The sequence below is a fragment of the Notothenia rossii genome (genome assembly GCF_949606895.1).
Source record: "Notothenia rossii genome assembly, chromosome: 2".
Lineage (NCBI taxonomy): Eukaryota > Metazoa > Chordata > Actinopteri > Perciformes > Nototheniidae > Notothenia > Notothenia rossii.
In genome coordinates, this window is record NC_136904.1 from 63881301 (window position 1) to 63898322 (window position 17022).

General features: G+C 41.2%; 1 protein-coding gene across 1 annotated transcript in view; it reads right to left on the bottom strand.

Annotated features, from left to right (window-relative positions):
• Positions 1 to 8805: 8805 nt before the first annotated feature.
• The window catches only part of LOC307028815 (uncharacterized protein), a 226970-nt gene continuing 218753 nt past the window's right edge, over positions 8806 to 17022 (bottom strand). Inside the window, exon 16 of the mRNA XM_079664156.1 lies at positions 8806 to 9238. The gene's annotated coding sequence lies outside the window, so the exon portion shown is untranslated. The remainder of the gene's footprint in view (positions 9239 to 17022) is intronic.

The window sequence follows — 17022 nt, forward strand, 5'->3', positions numbered from 1 at the left end:
CACAGAGACAGCTCTGGTTAAAGTCACAAATGACATTCTAATAGCCTCAGACAAGGGACTTGTCTCTATTCTTGTCTTGCTCGATCTTAGTGCTGCATTTGATACTATCGACCATGATATCCTATTGCAAAGACTAGAGCACTTAGTTGGCATACAGGGAACTGCTTTAGGCTGGTTTAGGCCCTATCTATCTGAACACTCTCAGTTTGTACGTGTCAACAATGAATCTTCCATGCAAACCAAAGTTAGCCATGGAGTGCCACAGGGCTCAGTGCTTGGACCTATTTTGTTCACATTATATACAGGACTGTCTCAGAAAATTAGAATATTGTGATAAAGTTCTTTATTTTCTGTAATGCAATTAAAAAAACAAAAATGTCATACATTCTGGATTCATTACAAATCAACTGAAATATTGCAAGCCTTTTATTATTTTAATATTGCTGATTATGGCATACAGCTTAAGAAAACTCAAATATCCTATCTCTAAATATTAGAATATCATGAAAAAGTATACTAGTAGGGTGTTCAACGAATCACTTGAATCGGCTAATTAACTCGAAACACCTGCAAGGGTTTCCTGAGCCTTGAAAAACACTCAGCTTGGTTCAGTAAACTAAATCACAAGTATGGGGAAGACTGCTGATCTGACTGCTGTCCAGAGGACCGTCATTGACACCCTCCATCAGGAGGGTAAGACACAAAAAGAAATTTCTCAAAGAGCAAGCTGTTCACAGAGTGCAGTTTCAAAGCACATCCACAAAAAGTCTGTTGGAAGGGGGAAATGTGGCAGGAAACGCTGCACAACCAAGAGAGATGACCGCAGCCTTAACAGCATTGTGAAGAAGAGTCGCTTCCAGAATTTGGGGGAGCTTCAAAGACAGTGGACTGAAGCTGGAGTCCAGGTATCAAAAGTCACTGTTCACAGACGTGTCCGGGAAATGGGCTACAATAGCCGCATTCCCATGGTCAAGCCACTTCTGAACTCAAGACAACGGAAGAGGCGTCTGACTTGGGCTAAGGAAAAGAAGCACTGGACAGTTGCACAGTGGTCCAAAGTCCTCTTTTCAGACGAAAGCAAGTTTTGTATTTCATTTGGAAGTCAAGGCGCCAGAGTCTGGAGAAAGGCTGGAGAGGAGCAAAATCCAAGTTGCTTGAAATCCAGTGTGAAGTTCCCACAGTCAGCGATGGTTTGGGGAGCCATGTCAGCTGCTGGTGTTGGTCCACTGTGTTTCATCAAGCCCAGAGTAAATGCAGCTGTGTACCAAGAGATTTTAGAGCACTACATGCTTCCGTCTGCTGAAAAGCTCTATGGAGATGAGGAATTCATTTTCCAGCATGATCTGGCACCTGCCCACAGTGCCAAAACCACCAGTAACTGGTGTACTGACCATGGCATTACTGTCCTCGATTGGCCTGCAAATTCCCCTGACCTGAACCCCATAGAGAATATGTGGGGTATTGTGAAGAAGAAGCTGAAAGACACCAGACCCAACAATGCTAATGAGCTAAAGGCCGCTATTGAAGCATCCTGGGCATCCATAACACCTCAGCAATGCCACAGGCTGATTGCCTCCATGCCACGCCGCATTGATGCAGTAATCCGTGCAAAAGGATTCCCAACCAAGTACTGAGTGCATTAATGGACATTTTCAAATGTTTGATTGTGTTTTGCTGTTATAAATCTTTTTTTTTTACTTGGTCTGAGGAACTATTCTAATTTTTTGAGATAGGATTTTTGAGTTTTCTTAAGCTGTATGCCATAATCAGCAATATTAAAATAATAAAAGGCTTGCAATATTTCAGTTGATTTGTAATGAATCCAGAATGTATGACATTTTTGTTTTTTTTAAATTGCATTACAGAAAATAAAGAACTTTATCACAATATTCTAATTTTCTGAGACAGTCCTGTATGCTTCCATTAGGCAATATTATAAGGAATCATTCTGTAAACTTTCATTGTTATGCGGATGATACTCAATTATATTTATCAATCAAGCCTGATGAAATTAATCATCTAAATAAAATTCAAGACTGCCTCAAGAATTAAAAAACGTGGATGACCTTAAATCTTTTGATGTTAAACACGATCAAAACTGAAGTTATTGTACTTGGCCCGAAGAATCTACGAAACAAATTATCTAAAGATATACTAATTATGGATGGCATTAATTTGGCCTCCAGTGAGACTGTAAGGAATCTTGGTGTTATATTTGATCAGGATTTATCCTTTAACGCCCACATAAAATCAATTTCAAGGACCGCCTACTTCCATCTACGTAACATTGCAAAAATCAGGCATATCTTGCCTCAAAACGATGCAGAGAAACTAGTCCATGCATTTGTTACTTCAAGGCTGGATTATTGTAACTCCTTATTATCAGGGTGTACAAAGAAGTCAGTCAAGTCGCTTCAGTTGATTCAAAATGCTGCAGCTCGTGTACTAACCAGAGTTAGGAAAAGGGACCACATTACTCCTGTTCTGGCTGCCTTACACTGGCTCCCTGTGGAACACAGGATAGAATTTAAAATTCTTCTTCTCGCCTACAAAGCCCTTAATGGGCAGGCGCCATCTTACCTTAAAGAACTCATTATACCCTACTGTCCTACTAGGGCATTGCGTTCCAAGAATGCAGGGTTGTTGGTTGTTCCTAGAGTCTCTAAAAGTACAATGGGAGCCAGAGTCTTTTCTTATCAAGCTCCACTTTTGTGGAATCAGCTTCTAGTTTGTGTTCGGGCGGCAGACACCCTATCCATTTTTAAGAGTGCGCTTAAGACCTTCCTTTTTGATAAAGCTTATAGTTAGGGCTGATTAGATTCAGCCCCTAGTTTTGCTGATATAGGCTTAGTATGTCGGGGGACATCTTACTTCTTCCTTCTCTCTGTCTATACCTGTGTACTCTCATGTTCCGATTAACCCAGCTTCCCCAAATGTCTTTCTTTTTGGTGTCTATATACGCCGGGATCCGGAGTCATGGATGATCCTGCGGTCCTGTGTCATGGGTCGCGAGTCCTGGATCTTGAGTCGTGGCTGTGGTCCTTGATCATAAGTCCTGGATGGATATCCTCGTGGATTCATCTTCCTATTATACACACATGCATTTCCAAACATTTGGACTACCTATGTTGCAAATGTATTATCTTTTCAATTTACACACGGCATCTATTGCACGTCTGTCCGTCCTGGGAGAGGGATCCCTCCTCTGTTGCTCTCCCTGAGGTTTCTCCCATTTTCCCCTTTAAACTGTGGGTTTTCTCTGGAAGTTTTTCCTTGTACGATGTGAGGGTCTAAGGACAGAGGGTGTCGTATTGTCTTACTGATATTCTGTACAAACTGTGATGTCCACTGAGACAAATGTAACATTTGTGATATTGGGCTATATAAATAAAATAAATAAATAAACATTGAATAGCTGATTTGGCAGCGTCGTTGAGAGGCAAAAAGGCAGACTTGGGCCAATTAATCTTAAAACCTGATAGGTTGCCAAATTCCTCTATTACACTAAGCAGACGAGTTGTAGACGTTGAGGGGTTCCGCATAAAAATCAGTACATCATCCGCATAGAGGGCAATGTGATGAAGCGAGCCTTGGATAGAAATGGGGATAATATCCTGTGATTGTCTAATAAATTGGGCCAGTGGCTCGAGCGAGAGGGTGAAGAGCCCTGGACTGAAGGGGCAGCCCTTTCTGGATGACCTTGCTACAGAAAAAAGTGACGAGATAGTTTTGCCTGTTAAAATCATTGCTGAAGAGGAAGAATAAAGTACTTTGATCATATGGATGAACCTCTTACCTAATCCCATAGGTATGACCATTCTAGCCTATCAAAAGCCTTCATAGCATCCAGAGACAATACAGCCGCTGGTGTTTTATCATCTTTGCTAGCGTCAATGATGTGCAGTAATCGCCTGAGATTGTCCGAGGCTAGGCGACCTTTTATGAAACCGGTTTGGTCACAGTGAACTAGAGATGTCATAAAGTTCTGTAGGCGACGAGCCAGGACCTTCGCGTACATTTCAAAATCGGCACCAAGTAGGCTTAAGGGCCTGTAGCTGCTACAATCAGATGGATCTTTATCCTTTTTTAGAAGTAAAATCGATAAGAGCTGTATTAACATCTCTGGCCAAACTACCCCATTCTATTGAAAATTCAATCATGGAAAGCAACAGCGGGCCCAAAAGGTCCCAGAAGGTCAAATAGAGTTCTGGGGGGATGCCGTCCCACCCAGGCGCCTTACCCTTTTGCATGTCGAAGACCGCTGCTTTAAGTTCCTCCAAGGTAATAGCCTCAGCCAATTGTTTGGAATCATCCTCTGTTAAGGCCATAGGCGGAGTTTGACATTTGCGCTTGGGGGGGCAAACCTTTTTTACTGACGTCACTCAGTACACAGTCCCAACTATTGCGTGGGGTGCTACGGATACAGTAGCAATAAAGCCATCGCTCACCGCACTGAGTATGACTTTTCCACATACGAACACAACTAGTCCCGTCATGCACGCCTCATGCCCGCCGTACACACACACACTCATATGGAAGGGGCGGTCTCTCCCCCGAACAATAGTGCATTACATAACTGTAAAAAACATATCAAAACTGTGCATATCTTATACTTATTTGATAACTACTATATCCCTTGGTGTCCAACCTTAGTTCAGAAGTAGACGCCGTTTTTTACGTTCCGCATATATGTCCACTATCCCCTCAGGTGACAGCTGTGCGGTTATGTCGTCCTCAATGTGAAGAACCGCAAGTGAGGAAAATCTTGTTCCTCCCATGACCGCAGCCAGTTCCGAATTCTCCTCATTGCAGAAAAACTTCTCTCAGAGGTGGCAGATCCGATAGGCAGAGTCAGTGCCAACTGGAGCATCTTGTATAGATTTGGATAGCTCTCCTTTTTAACAGTCTTTCGGAGATGCTCAAGTGCAACAGGTGCGACAGCAGAGGCTTTAACAAGGTCCATCTCTGCTCCAAGAAGGAGAGGGTGAATTTTGAGCAGCTGTGCGTATTTTTTGTACGAGAGGTTCAATTCCTTTTTTCTCACATTTAAACACTGCTCCACATGCTCGTGCCAGCTCTATGGACTCTCCCGTGAATCGTCTGTCTAGTTCGTTGATGAGGGTGTCCAGCACAGGGAGATAGAGGTGCTGCTGAAATCCAGCTGTATCACTCTGTGCCTCATCTGCAATTATAGAAAAAAATCCAGTATCCTGCACTTTCTCTACAATTTCTGCACAAACTAAGTTAGCACATATGTCAATGACTTCGTTCTGGAAATCCGGGCTAGTAGCATTGAAATAGTTGGACTGCATGTTTTTAAAAGCGGAATCATACTTGGAGAAAAAGCCACAAACCTCAAGAAAATTCCCACGCGACTCTGATTCGCTTCCCTCCCGATGCCCACGAAAAGGCAATCCGAGTTTGGACAACAGCCTCACAATATCAACAATTTTGCACAAATAAGATCTGTTCTTCTCAACAGAATCTTCGTGGCTTCGGGAAAGTTTTGCTGCAATAGATCCAGAAGATGCAGTCACTTTATAGTTATCCCATTTAACCATGCAGTTCAGATGGGCCTGGGATTGTGCATGTTTCTCCAGTTTGCTGCTTAGTTTTTTCCAGTCACTCAGGCCCTTTCTAAAGGAATCCTCCACACCGCTGTCAGTCTGGAAGTGGCGGCATGAAAAACAGAAGACGGCATCAATTCGTACTGAATATTCCAGCCAGGGATAGTTCTTGTAATAGTACGTGGAAAATGATCGTTTCGTTTTCCCAAACATTTTTTAGGGGAAATCGGATAAAGTAGGCTGCTTGGGACAGCTGTGTTTTTCCCCAAGATCATCATGACCCACTGACGGCCCCGGTGCCGGTGGTCTCCCTGCTGTTGGGTTAATGTTAGCTGGTCCTGCTGATCCAGAGCTCTCCGCTGTGGGGCTAACGTTAGCTAATCCAGAGCTACTCGTTTGCGTGTCTGCCACTTGACATTGTGACGGCTGCTGGTTGGTAAAGTTAGGCTCAGTCGGTGGCTCTTCTGTTGTTGAAGCTGAAGACGAAATTGGACGTTTTAAAAATCGCCGAATATCCATTACTGCTAATACAATAGCTGAATCACTTGGATACAAAAAAAAGCGAGGGAACTTTTGTCCTTAACCTCACACACACAGCACAGCATGCGACTGCTCAAAAATGAAATTATTTCAAACAAAACATGATATTATTCAGATTTGTATTGTAACAATCATTTTATTGAATCTATTAAAATATTTATATATACGAAATATTTGTATCGGAACAGTTTTAGACTTAGTAATGCTATAACATATTTCAGCCACAAGGGGGGGCAATGCCCCCCCCAGCCCCCCCGCAAAATCCGCCTATGGTTCTGGCTTTGTTTTGTGTACATGAACACAGATGGCACAAAATCAGGACTACTAGAGTCCAATGATGCCTCGCCTGCAAAAATAAAACAAAAACAGGTTTGTTTAGCCTAGCAAGCTACTAGGCAAATCGAACGCCAGCTTATCAAACTTTAGCTGCATTTGGTTATTATTCTACATCATACAGACAATCACTAATGTAAACAAGGCTTTCCCGTAAAATCAAAGAGTAGGCTAGATAACCTCATTACCTGATATAAAGTGGGCGCTGCAGACGCAAGCATTTTTGATTATGTCCTCATTCCAGTCCACACGTTTAATCGCCTGCAGCCACAGACACCGCCGGTTGCTCTCAAATGGTCGTGGTCCTCTCGGAATCCTATAAAACTTTAGTCCGCCGGTGGAATAGCGATTCGTACAACCGTACGCAACAACCAGACATGTTGATGCTGGGTACAGTTTGTAAATGCTTGCTAACCAGTTGCTACCTCGTCTTTGTCATTCAGAACTGCTGGAAAACAACACCACTTCTGTTGCCCACATGCGCGCGCAACTTTTTGATGACGTCGGCTGTAAAAGGGTCTATACTTGCACTGCTTACCGTTTTCATACTTTATATATCTTAGCATATTCATACCCCTCACTGTTTATTAATCATTCAATTAATTCTATATTTTATTATGTAGATTGTGTACATTACTTTTCACTTTACTGCTTTATGCACTCCTGGTTAGAAGCTAAACTGCATTTCGTTCTCTCAGTACCTGTAATCTGTGCAATAACAATTAAGTTGAATCTAATCTTGAGCAGGAACAAATGTATTTACTTAGTACATATCTGACATTAACGATGAAACGATGAAACACATTTGTGCATTGTTCATAAATGCAAACCGAGTCAAGCCGACTCCGGAGGCGGCAGTATGCACCTTAAAGTTGTTTGCAATCCGCCAAAAAACCGAGAGAAGAAGATGAAGAAGCCGACTCCGAGCTGTCCGACTTCAGGCGAGCTTTTTGAGACCTTCCCCGGCTACAATCTGCTATTCTCGTCTACTTTCGAGGCGAGCCGCAGCTCGTCTCAAACAAGCCTACTGTTTGTGTGTCTGTGTTTTCCCCATAAGGCAAGACCCGCCCAACTCTGTCTCTGATTGGCTTACCCTGAAATGTTACCCCGCGTTAACCAATCATCACTCCTCTTTGGTCACTTTCACTTTTCCATAGTACTGTGAGAGGACATCACTGTATTCGCATGTAAGTTACATCCGCAGGGAGATTCGGTTCAGTTGGATCACATAATGTAACGCAGTAACGCAGTAACGCACCCATTTAAATCACAGTAACTATAACGGCGTTACTGAATGGGAATAGGTAACTGGTAACGTTATTAGTTACCGCAAAAGGTAGTTGCGTTACAGTAACGCGTTAGTTTGTAACGCGTTAGACCAACACTGATTATCAGCAATAAAAAGTGTTTTGCAAAATATCGGTCAGCTCTTGCTTTTTCTCGGTTAGTTCTGTAACTTTTTGTTACCTTCCTTTTCAAAGTTGGAACTGTTAGTTTTTAATTTCAAGTCAGACTTTTTAATCATTTTGCTAAGACTATGTCATCTGATATTACTGTAGTAAACGGAAGAAGTTTTTCTGTATATTATTTTTAAAGGCTGATGTATGTTGACTCGGTAATACATAAATTGAGTTGAAGCTGGTGTTGTTGAAGATATTTCATAAATAAAGAGTTTTTCACACATCCTAGGAGGTTCTGTCAATTAACTAATCAATTGAGTGTAAATTGATTTTGTCAGGATAATCTTTTTCTTTTTACGGTGGCCGACAGGTGCAAACACGCCCTAAACATTTCCATTTGGAGAATCCCGCTCCAGTTAAAAGAAAAATGCAAATGTTAAAACACATATGAGCCAAAACGCATGCAAATGAAGAAACATCATCACCACAGAAAACCTTAACCAACTTTACCAAACATGCGCAGAGTTTACTAAAAGCGATGCATATACAAAACAGAAATGGGGACACCGAAAAGTGACTAAAACTAACATTTATGGTAAGCTTCCAACAGTGAAAGTTGGTCAACTTTATAAATCCACGAACGTCGACAAGCGTTTGGGCTGTTATAGTGAGTTTGCAAATGTCGGCCGCTGTAGATTTAAAACGACAAAAAACAAACATTAGTGAACTGGTTGTAAAAAACCTGAGGCCTGTACTACGAAGCTGGATTTTTGCTTAGCCGGCTAACTTCAGGAAAAGCTTGGGCTTTCCGGTCCTACGAAGCTGGTTCTCTTTTTAGCAGGCTAGATCTCCATGGTAACTTATGCTGTGCGGCTAACCTGCCCCGGAGCAGGTTAGGTTGCAGGCTAAGAGCTCAACTCAGTGAAAGAACTGCCTGCTGACCAATCAGAGCTCAGTGTGCGGAGTTTAAAGCGATGAAGTCATATTACGGGAGAAAGGAAATACAGAAAAGCTGCCGTTGCAGGAAAGACGGTCGGCAAAAATCACAGACTGTGTGAACGTGAACATTAATAGAATATCACCTCCCATCTTCAGAGCAATCTGACTATTATAACATTAGCGTTAAGAAAGCTTACTTAAATATCTGCCACAACATAAGTAACCGGATCAAAGTAACATTAAGTACAGTCCGCGGCATATCACATCATAATGTATCATATATCTCCTTATCTGAGTCAGCTGAGCCGTATCTGGGTGCAACACTCGCAGTGTCACATACTCAATCAATCAATCAATCAATGTTTATTTATATAGCCCAATATCACAAATGTTACATTTGTCTCAGTGGACTTCACAGTTTGTACAGAATATCAGTATGACAATACGACACCCTCTGTCCTTAGACCCTCACATCGTACAAGGAAAAACTTCCAGAGAAAACCCACAGTTTAAAGGGGAAAATGGGAGAAACCTCAGGGAGAGCAACAGAGGAGGGATCCCTCTCCCAGGACAGACAGACGTGCAATAGATGCCGTGTGTAAATTGAAAAGATAACACATTTGCAACATAGGTAGTCCAAATGTTTGGAAATGCATGTGTGTATAATAGGAAGATGAATCCACGAGGATATCCATCCAGGACTTATGATCCAGGACCACAGCCACGACTCAAGATCCAGGACTCGCGATCCATGACACAGGACCGCAGGATCATCCATGACTCCGGATCCCGGCGTATATAGACACCAAAAAGAAATAAATTTGGGGAAGCTGGGTTAATCGGATCATGAGAGTACACAGGTATAGACAGAGAGAAGGAAGAAGTAAGATGTCCCCCAACAAACTAAGCCTATATCAGCAAAACTAGGGGCTGAATCTAATCAGCCCTAACTATAAGCTTTATCAAAAAGGAAGGTCTTAAGCCAGGGGTCTGCAACCTTTTTGACCAAAAGAGCCATTTTGCTCCTTTTTCCCCAAAATTTTTTTGTCTGGAGCCGCAAAACATATTTCATAGCTTGATAGCTAATAAAGTTGTATTTATTGTTATATCAGACCAAAACTAAAAAAAAATTGCATTTATTAGGCTATTTATTACATTATATAAAACTGTTAACCTCTAATAAGAAACAAAGAACTCCTATAAGGAGAATTAGAAATAATACACAGGCCTACTTTAAAATAAATTAAACACAGCACTTGAGGAGTCATCTGCACATTTGAAGGAAAAAAAAATATTATTAAAATGGGCCCACTTTGAAATAAATAAAACATATAGCTGCACCCTAAAAAGAGTTAAAGGTAGGTAAGAATGGAAAAACCAGCTCGAGTGCGCTAGAATTTGAAAATACACAACCGGAACAAATATGCCTCTTCCTTCAGACTTTGTCACAGAGTCCCTCCTCCAACACACACGAACGCACACATGACCAATGAGGGCACGAGATAAGTTTGTGCACAGATGGAAGGCTGACAGGCAGGTAGGCCATCCAATCATTTTAGCCCGGCCGGCTAAAATGATTGGTTGTGCTTTTTACAGCGCAACGGCTTCCACAGATTAATTTGTTTATGTATTTATTGTCAAAGCATTTAATATATTCATTGCTATCGGGACGTTAAGAGCATTCCATGGAATATAACAAAAACTGTTTTCTGAAATAAATGACATACCCCATTGAATTATGACTAAAGATCGTCAGCTGTCTTCCTCTCCCGTGTTGTTCCTCGACACGTAAAGGCTGCAGCACCTTTGACAACTTCTCTCCACATATCAAACATACCGGTAAACCAGCATCGTTTGCTGTGAAAGCATATAACTCTGTCCGCACAGAATTAAATCCTCTGTTCCTCCGGTACTTTTCTTTGATTTATCCATAGTTCGCTCATCGAGCCGGGGGTCAGGTTATTCGCCTCCAAGAAAAGGCGCTCGCGCGGGACCGTAGCAGGATGTGACGCATATTTTAATTGACCTAATTAAAACCGTTTTGTTTTGTTTTTTATTTATGTGTCACAGTATCACCTCAAAATACAAGATACGAAACATTTTCAACCATGCAACAAAATATAAATAGTCCTACAAATACTTTTATTTTATTTCCTTCTTATCTTTGTCTAAACTCAAGGGAGCCAGAGCAGAGGGCTTAAAGGGCCGCATGCGGCCCGAGGGCCGCGGGTTGCCGACCCCTGTCTTAAGCGCACTCTTAAAAACGGATAGGGTGTCTGCCGCCCGAACACAAACTGGAAGCTGATTCCACAAAAGTGGAACTTGATAAGAAAAGGCTCTGGCTCCCATTGTACTTTTAGAGACTCTAGGAACAACCAACAACCCTGCATTCTTGGAACGCAATGCCCTAGTAGGACAGTAGGGTATAATGAGTTATTTAAGGTAAGATGGCTCCTGCCCATTAAGTGCTTTGTAGGCGAGAAGAAGAATTTTAAATTATATCCTGTGTTCTATAGGGAGCCAGTGTAAGGCAGCCAGAACAGGAGTACTTTTCCTAACTCTGGTTAGTACACGAGCTGCAGCATTTTGAATCAGCTGAAGCGACTTGACTGACTTCTTGGTACACCCTGATAATAAGGAGTTACAATAATCCAGCCTTGAAGTAACAAATGCATGGACTAGTTTCTCTGCATCGTTTTGAGGCAAGATATGCCTGATTTTTGCTATGCTACGTAGATGGAAGTAGGCGGTCCTTGAAATTGATTTTATGTGGGTGTTAAAGGATAAATCCTGATCAAATATAACACCAAGATTCCTTACAGTCTCACTGGAGGCCAAATTAATGCCATCCATAGTTAGTATATCTTTAGATAAAAAAAAATTGTAGATTCTTCGGGCCAAGTACAATAACTTCAGTTTTGGTCGTGTTTAACATCAAAAAATGTAAGGTCATCCACGTTTTTAAGTCCTTGAGGCAGTCTTGAATTTTATTTAGATGATTAATTTCATCAGGCTTGATTGATAAACATAGTTGAGTATCATCCGCATAACAATGAAAGTTTACAGAATGATTCCTTATAATATTGCCTAACGGAAGCATATATAGTGTGAACAAATAAGGTCCAAGCACTGAGCCCTGTGGCACTCCATGGCTAACTTTGGTTTGCATGGAAGATTCATCGTTGACACGTACTAACTGAGAGCGTTCAGATAGATAGGACCTAAACCAGCCTAAAGCAGTTCCCTGTATGCCAACTAAGTGCTTTAGTCTTTGCAATAGGATATCATGGTCGATAGTATCAAATGCAGCACTAAAATCGAGCAAGACAAGAATAGAGACAAGTCCCTTGTCTGAGGCTATTAGAATGTCATTTGTGACTTTAACCAGAGCTGTCTCTGTGCTATGTTGTGTTCTAAAACCAGACTGAAAATCTTCAAATAAATCATAGTTTTTTAAGTAATCACACAGCTGTTTTGCAACTGCTTTCTCAAGAATGTTTGAGAGGAACGGAAGATTAGAAATAGGTCTATAGTTGGCTAAAACCTCTGGATCGAGGTTGTGCTTTTTAAGAAGCGGTTTTAAAACTGCTACTTTGAATGATTGTGGAACATAGCCTGATAATAAAGACATATTCATAATATTTAATAAAGAAGTTCTAATTAATGGAAAAACTTATTTTAACAGCTTAGTTGGAATCGGGTCTAAGATACACGTTGATGGTTTAGAAGAGAGAATCATTGAATTTAATTGTTCAAGGTTTATGGCTGAAAAGCATTCTAGTTTACTATCTAGTGTAATATTAGAACTTACGTTTCCGGGAGCTGTTGATAATACTATACTGGTCAAAGGCAAGAGGTCATTGATTTTGTTTCTAAGAGTAACAATTTTATCGTTAAAAAAGCACATAAAATCATTACTACTGAGTGCTATGGGAATAGAAGGCTCAGTCGAGCTGTGGCTCTCTGTCAGCCTGGCTACAGTGCTGAAAAGAAATCTTGCATTATTCTTATTCTCATCTATTAATGAAGAGTAGTAGGCTGCTCTCGCTTTACGCAGTGCTTTCTTATATTCATTGAGAGTGATATGCCAAATTAAACGAGATTCTTCAAGTTTGGTGGAACGCCATATCCTTTCAAGTTGTCTCGACTTTTGCTTTATTTTGCGGGTTTCGGCGTTATGCCATGGAGCTAATCTATGTTGTTTTATTTTCTCCTTTTTCAAAGGAGCAACAGAGTCTAATTTTATTCGCAGCGCATCTGTAGCACTATCAACAACATGATAAATTTGGGGTGGTGTACATTTTGTATAAGTTTCCTCCCTTACATGCAGACATGCTATCGAGTTAAGTATTGGTGGAATCTCTTCCTTAAATTTGGCTATAGCACTAACAGATAGGTTTCTGCTGCAGGAGCTTTTGACTAATGCTTTGTAGTCTAGTAACAGTACTTCAAAAGTTACTAAGAAATGGTCGGATAAAGCAGGATTATGCGGTTCGACTAATAGTTGCTCAATTTCAATACCATAAGTCAGAACAAGGTCGAGAGTGTGATTATAGCAGTGGGTTGGTTTATTTACACTCTGACAGAAACCAACATAATCTAATATAGAGTTAAATGCAACAGTAAGGCTATTTTTATCATCGTCAACATGAATATTAAAGTCACCTACGATAATTACTTTATCTGTTTTAAGTACCAAAGTTGATAAAAACTCAGAGAATTCTGATAAGAATTCTGAATAAGGACCTGGTGCACGGTACACTGTAACAAATAAGATTGGCTGCAAAGTTTTCCAGGTCGGATACGTAAGACTAAAAACGAGGCTTTCAAAGGAGGTATAATTTAATTTTTGTTTAGTATTGATAAGTAAACTTGAGTCAAAGATTGCTGCAACTCCACCTCCTCGGCCCGTGCCTCGGGCAATATGAGTATTGATATGGCTGGGTGGAGTGGCCTCATTTATGCTGACATATTCTTCATGTCTCAACCAAGTTTCAGTGAGACAGCATATATCAATATTATAATCTGATATTAAATCATTTACCAATATTGCTTTAGATGCTAGAGATCTTATGTTTAAGAGACCACATTTAATCTTCCTGTTTTGTTGCACTGTAGTAGTTGTTACATTTACTTTTATTAGGTTATTATGTATGACACCTCTATTAAGTTTTACCTTAAATTGTCCTTGGGCAGACACACACACCGTTAATATTGGGTATTTTATTGGGTTCGGGATTCCTATGGATGACTGCCTAGGAGAGAGCGCAGAGAAGCGTGTAAGACTGCGACTCTGCCTCCTGGTCTCAACTCCAATTTGTCATGGATTAAGTCCACAAAGCCCTGAAATGTTTGCCGAAAAGAGATTTGCACCTTCCAAAGTAGAATGAATGCCGTCTCTCTTAATCACACCAGGTTTTCCCCAGAAGGCTGTCCAATTATTTACGAAGCCCACATTGTTTGCTGGGCACCACCAAGACAACCAGCGCTGAAATGATGACATGCGGCTATACATGTCATCATTGATCAGATTGGGGAGGGGACCAGAGAAGATTACGGTGTCCGACATTGTTTTAGCATAACTACACACCGACGCCACATTAAGTTTGGTGCATTCTGATTGGCGTAAACGAACATCATTACCACCGACGTGAATAACAATCCTACTGTATTTACGTTTATTTTTAGCCAGCAGTTTAAGATGCGCCTCAACGTCGCCCGCTCTGGCCCCCGGAATGCATGTGACTGTGGAGGCTTCGGTCTCTAAATTCACGTGTCTCATAATAGAACTACCAATAACCAGAGTTGGCTTCTCAGCGGGTGTCTCGCTGAGTGGGGGATATCTGTTAGATACGTGAAGGGGTTGGTGGGGACCTGCGGGTTTCGCCTTATGCCCCTTCTGAACAGTCACCCAATCTCCCTGCTGCTCGGGAGTTGCCGGGGGACGGCTAAGAGGAGCTACCTTTTGCCGGTCCGCACCGGCTAACATGGGCTTTACTGTAGCTGAGTTATTTTCTAAGATGCGGAGCCGGGCTTCTATGGCTATGATTCCCGCCTCCAACCTAACAACTATACTACATTTAACACATGTATCGGTACCAGTAAAGGAGGTAGGGAAGTAACCAAACATGAGACAGTTAGAGCAGGAAATAGCACCCGAGGGTGGGGAAAGAGCCATGGCTAGCTATCAAGCTAAAGTAGCTACCGTTAGCAAACCCGAAAAGAGTGTAGGCAACTGTGGAGTTACAGTCGCTAAGAGAAGGAGAGTTGTGAGTGCTTAAGCTGTAGTAACGTGTGATTACAACGTCAGGCAGTTGCCGTAATCAAGAGTTTTAAAACGATCGATTAAGTTAAGATAATAAGCTATCAGCAACAGAACAGGCACACGGGATACCCGGAGATGACAACAACAACCGGAAGTTACAACATGCTTACCGCAATAGTGGTCCGAGTAGAAACAACTGCGTTCACACTCCGGTACATACTGTATGCAGAAGTATTATTTTAAGCAACACATTAAGTTGACGAAACACTCGAGTCAAATGTAATTAAAGTCAGATCCACTCGTGTCTTAGACGGGGCAGTGATATCATAAACCTGTTAATGTATGCATTCAAACACTTGTTCTGTTACCAGCTGTATTCACCTTGCAGGTGCAACTATGTGGCTTTTATCCTGGATAAAGTGTTTAAGTCATGGATGTTTAAAGTTTAACGTCTTAATATTTGTCTAATATTATAGTTGACTTTTCATTCAGGAAGTATGACGCTGCGCTGTCAGTACGCTTCTCCATATTTGTGATTGCTCCAAATACCACCCCTTTCATGTGAACGCGCACCTAACTAGATAGGGCACGGCTGGCTTGAGCGATCCACTTGATAACCCGTGTGGTAGTACCGTTTAGCGAGAGCGCGTATGTTTTGGATTAGGCCAACCGGCTAACTCAAACATATCCAGGTTAGGAAAATCCAGCTTCGTAGTACAGGCCTCTGGTTGCAAGGACAATGTTTCTGTTTCTTGAGGCCAAAGTATTACAACAACAAACACAAAAAGCAAAATATTTTCTTCCACAAAAAGGACAAAGAAAGATTTAAATGGTTAAAAAAAAACATGCGTCCGGCAAAACTAACCCTAACCTTGTTTCTACCTGTAAAGTCTTGGCAAAACATGTGAGAAAAAATGATATTACATGTTAGACGCTTTTATCCAAAGCGACTTACATACTCAATACTGTGGACAAACCCCACAGGAGCAATTTGGGGTGAAGTGTCTCAGGAACACAACCGCATGCTAACTTGCTATCCTCTGATTTGGAGATCAGATCATTAACCCACTGCGCCATGCATATTATAAATAGGATTTGGAAAATTGATAACCGGAAAAATTATTCTCACTTTCCTTGAAGGGCGTCTGTTTACGGCACTGCGGGTTAGCAGTATTTTGAAGAGGTGTCATTGTCACTATATGTAAAGTGATTCAAGAGGATATTTTTAATTGGTTAATATTGTATGAAGCTCTATAGTGCAGTAAGAGTTATCTTCAGTTCATTTTTTGTCGGACTGATGGGAAATTGTCTCACCTGCTCACTGAGTGCTCACTCTAACTCGAATCAACTCTTACTTTCCTTTCACAAGTACATTAGCAGGCCCCATGAGATGAGATGGGCAGCTTCCATTGCTAGAGCCTTCCATTTGTGAGCAGTTCCATTTCCCCAGGGGAGATGCTCCAAAGTATCCTAAGTATCAGGTGCTTTTTGGTTCGTTTTCCCTATATGTGGGAAGAGCTACATTGGCTTAAGCCATTATAAGGACCTTTCAAATGAAACAATGCATTAGCTGGATAATGGGAAAAGTGATGTTTTCCTTTTTATGTTGCTATTTTGGATTCAGACGTCCACATCCGCACCCACTGAAATTCCCATTTATTTGCCTCTTAAAACAGATTTAAACTATAACCAATGCATTTTCAAATGCACGTCAGACAGTAGAGATGTATAGTTTAAAGTGAACACTGTAATAAAAAAACACATCTAAACAGTTGTCTATCACAGGGGGGAAATAAGTATTCAGATCTTTTGCTTGGGTAACAATACCACATTGTAAAATACTCCATTACAAGTACAGGTCCTGCACTCAAAATCTTACTCCAGTAAAGAATAGTCACATCAAAAATATACTTAAAGTAGCCTACAACAAGTTAAATGAACAATTATGCAAGTCATTTCATATATGTTTTATTTCTGA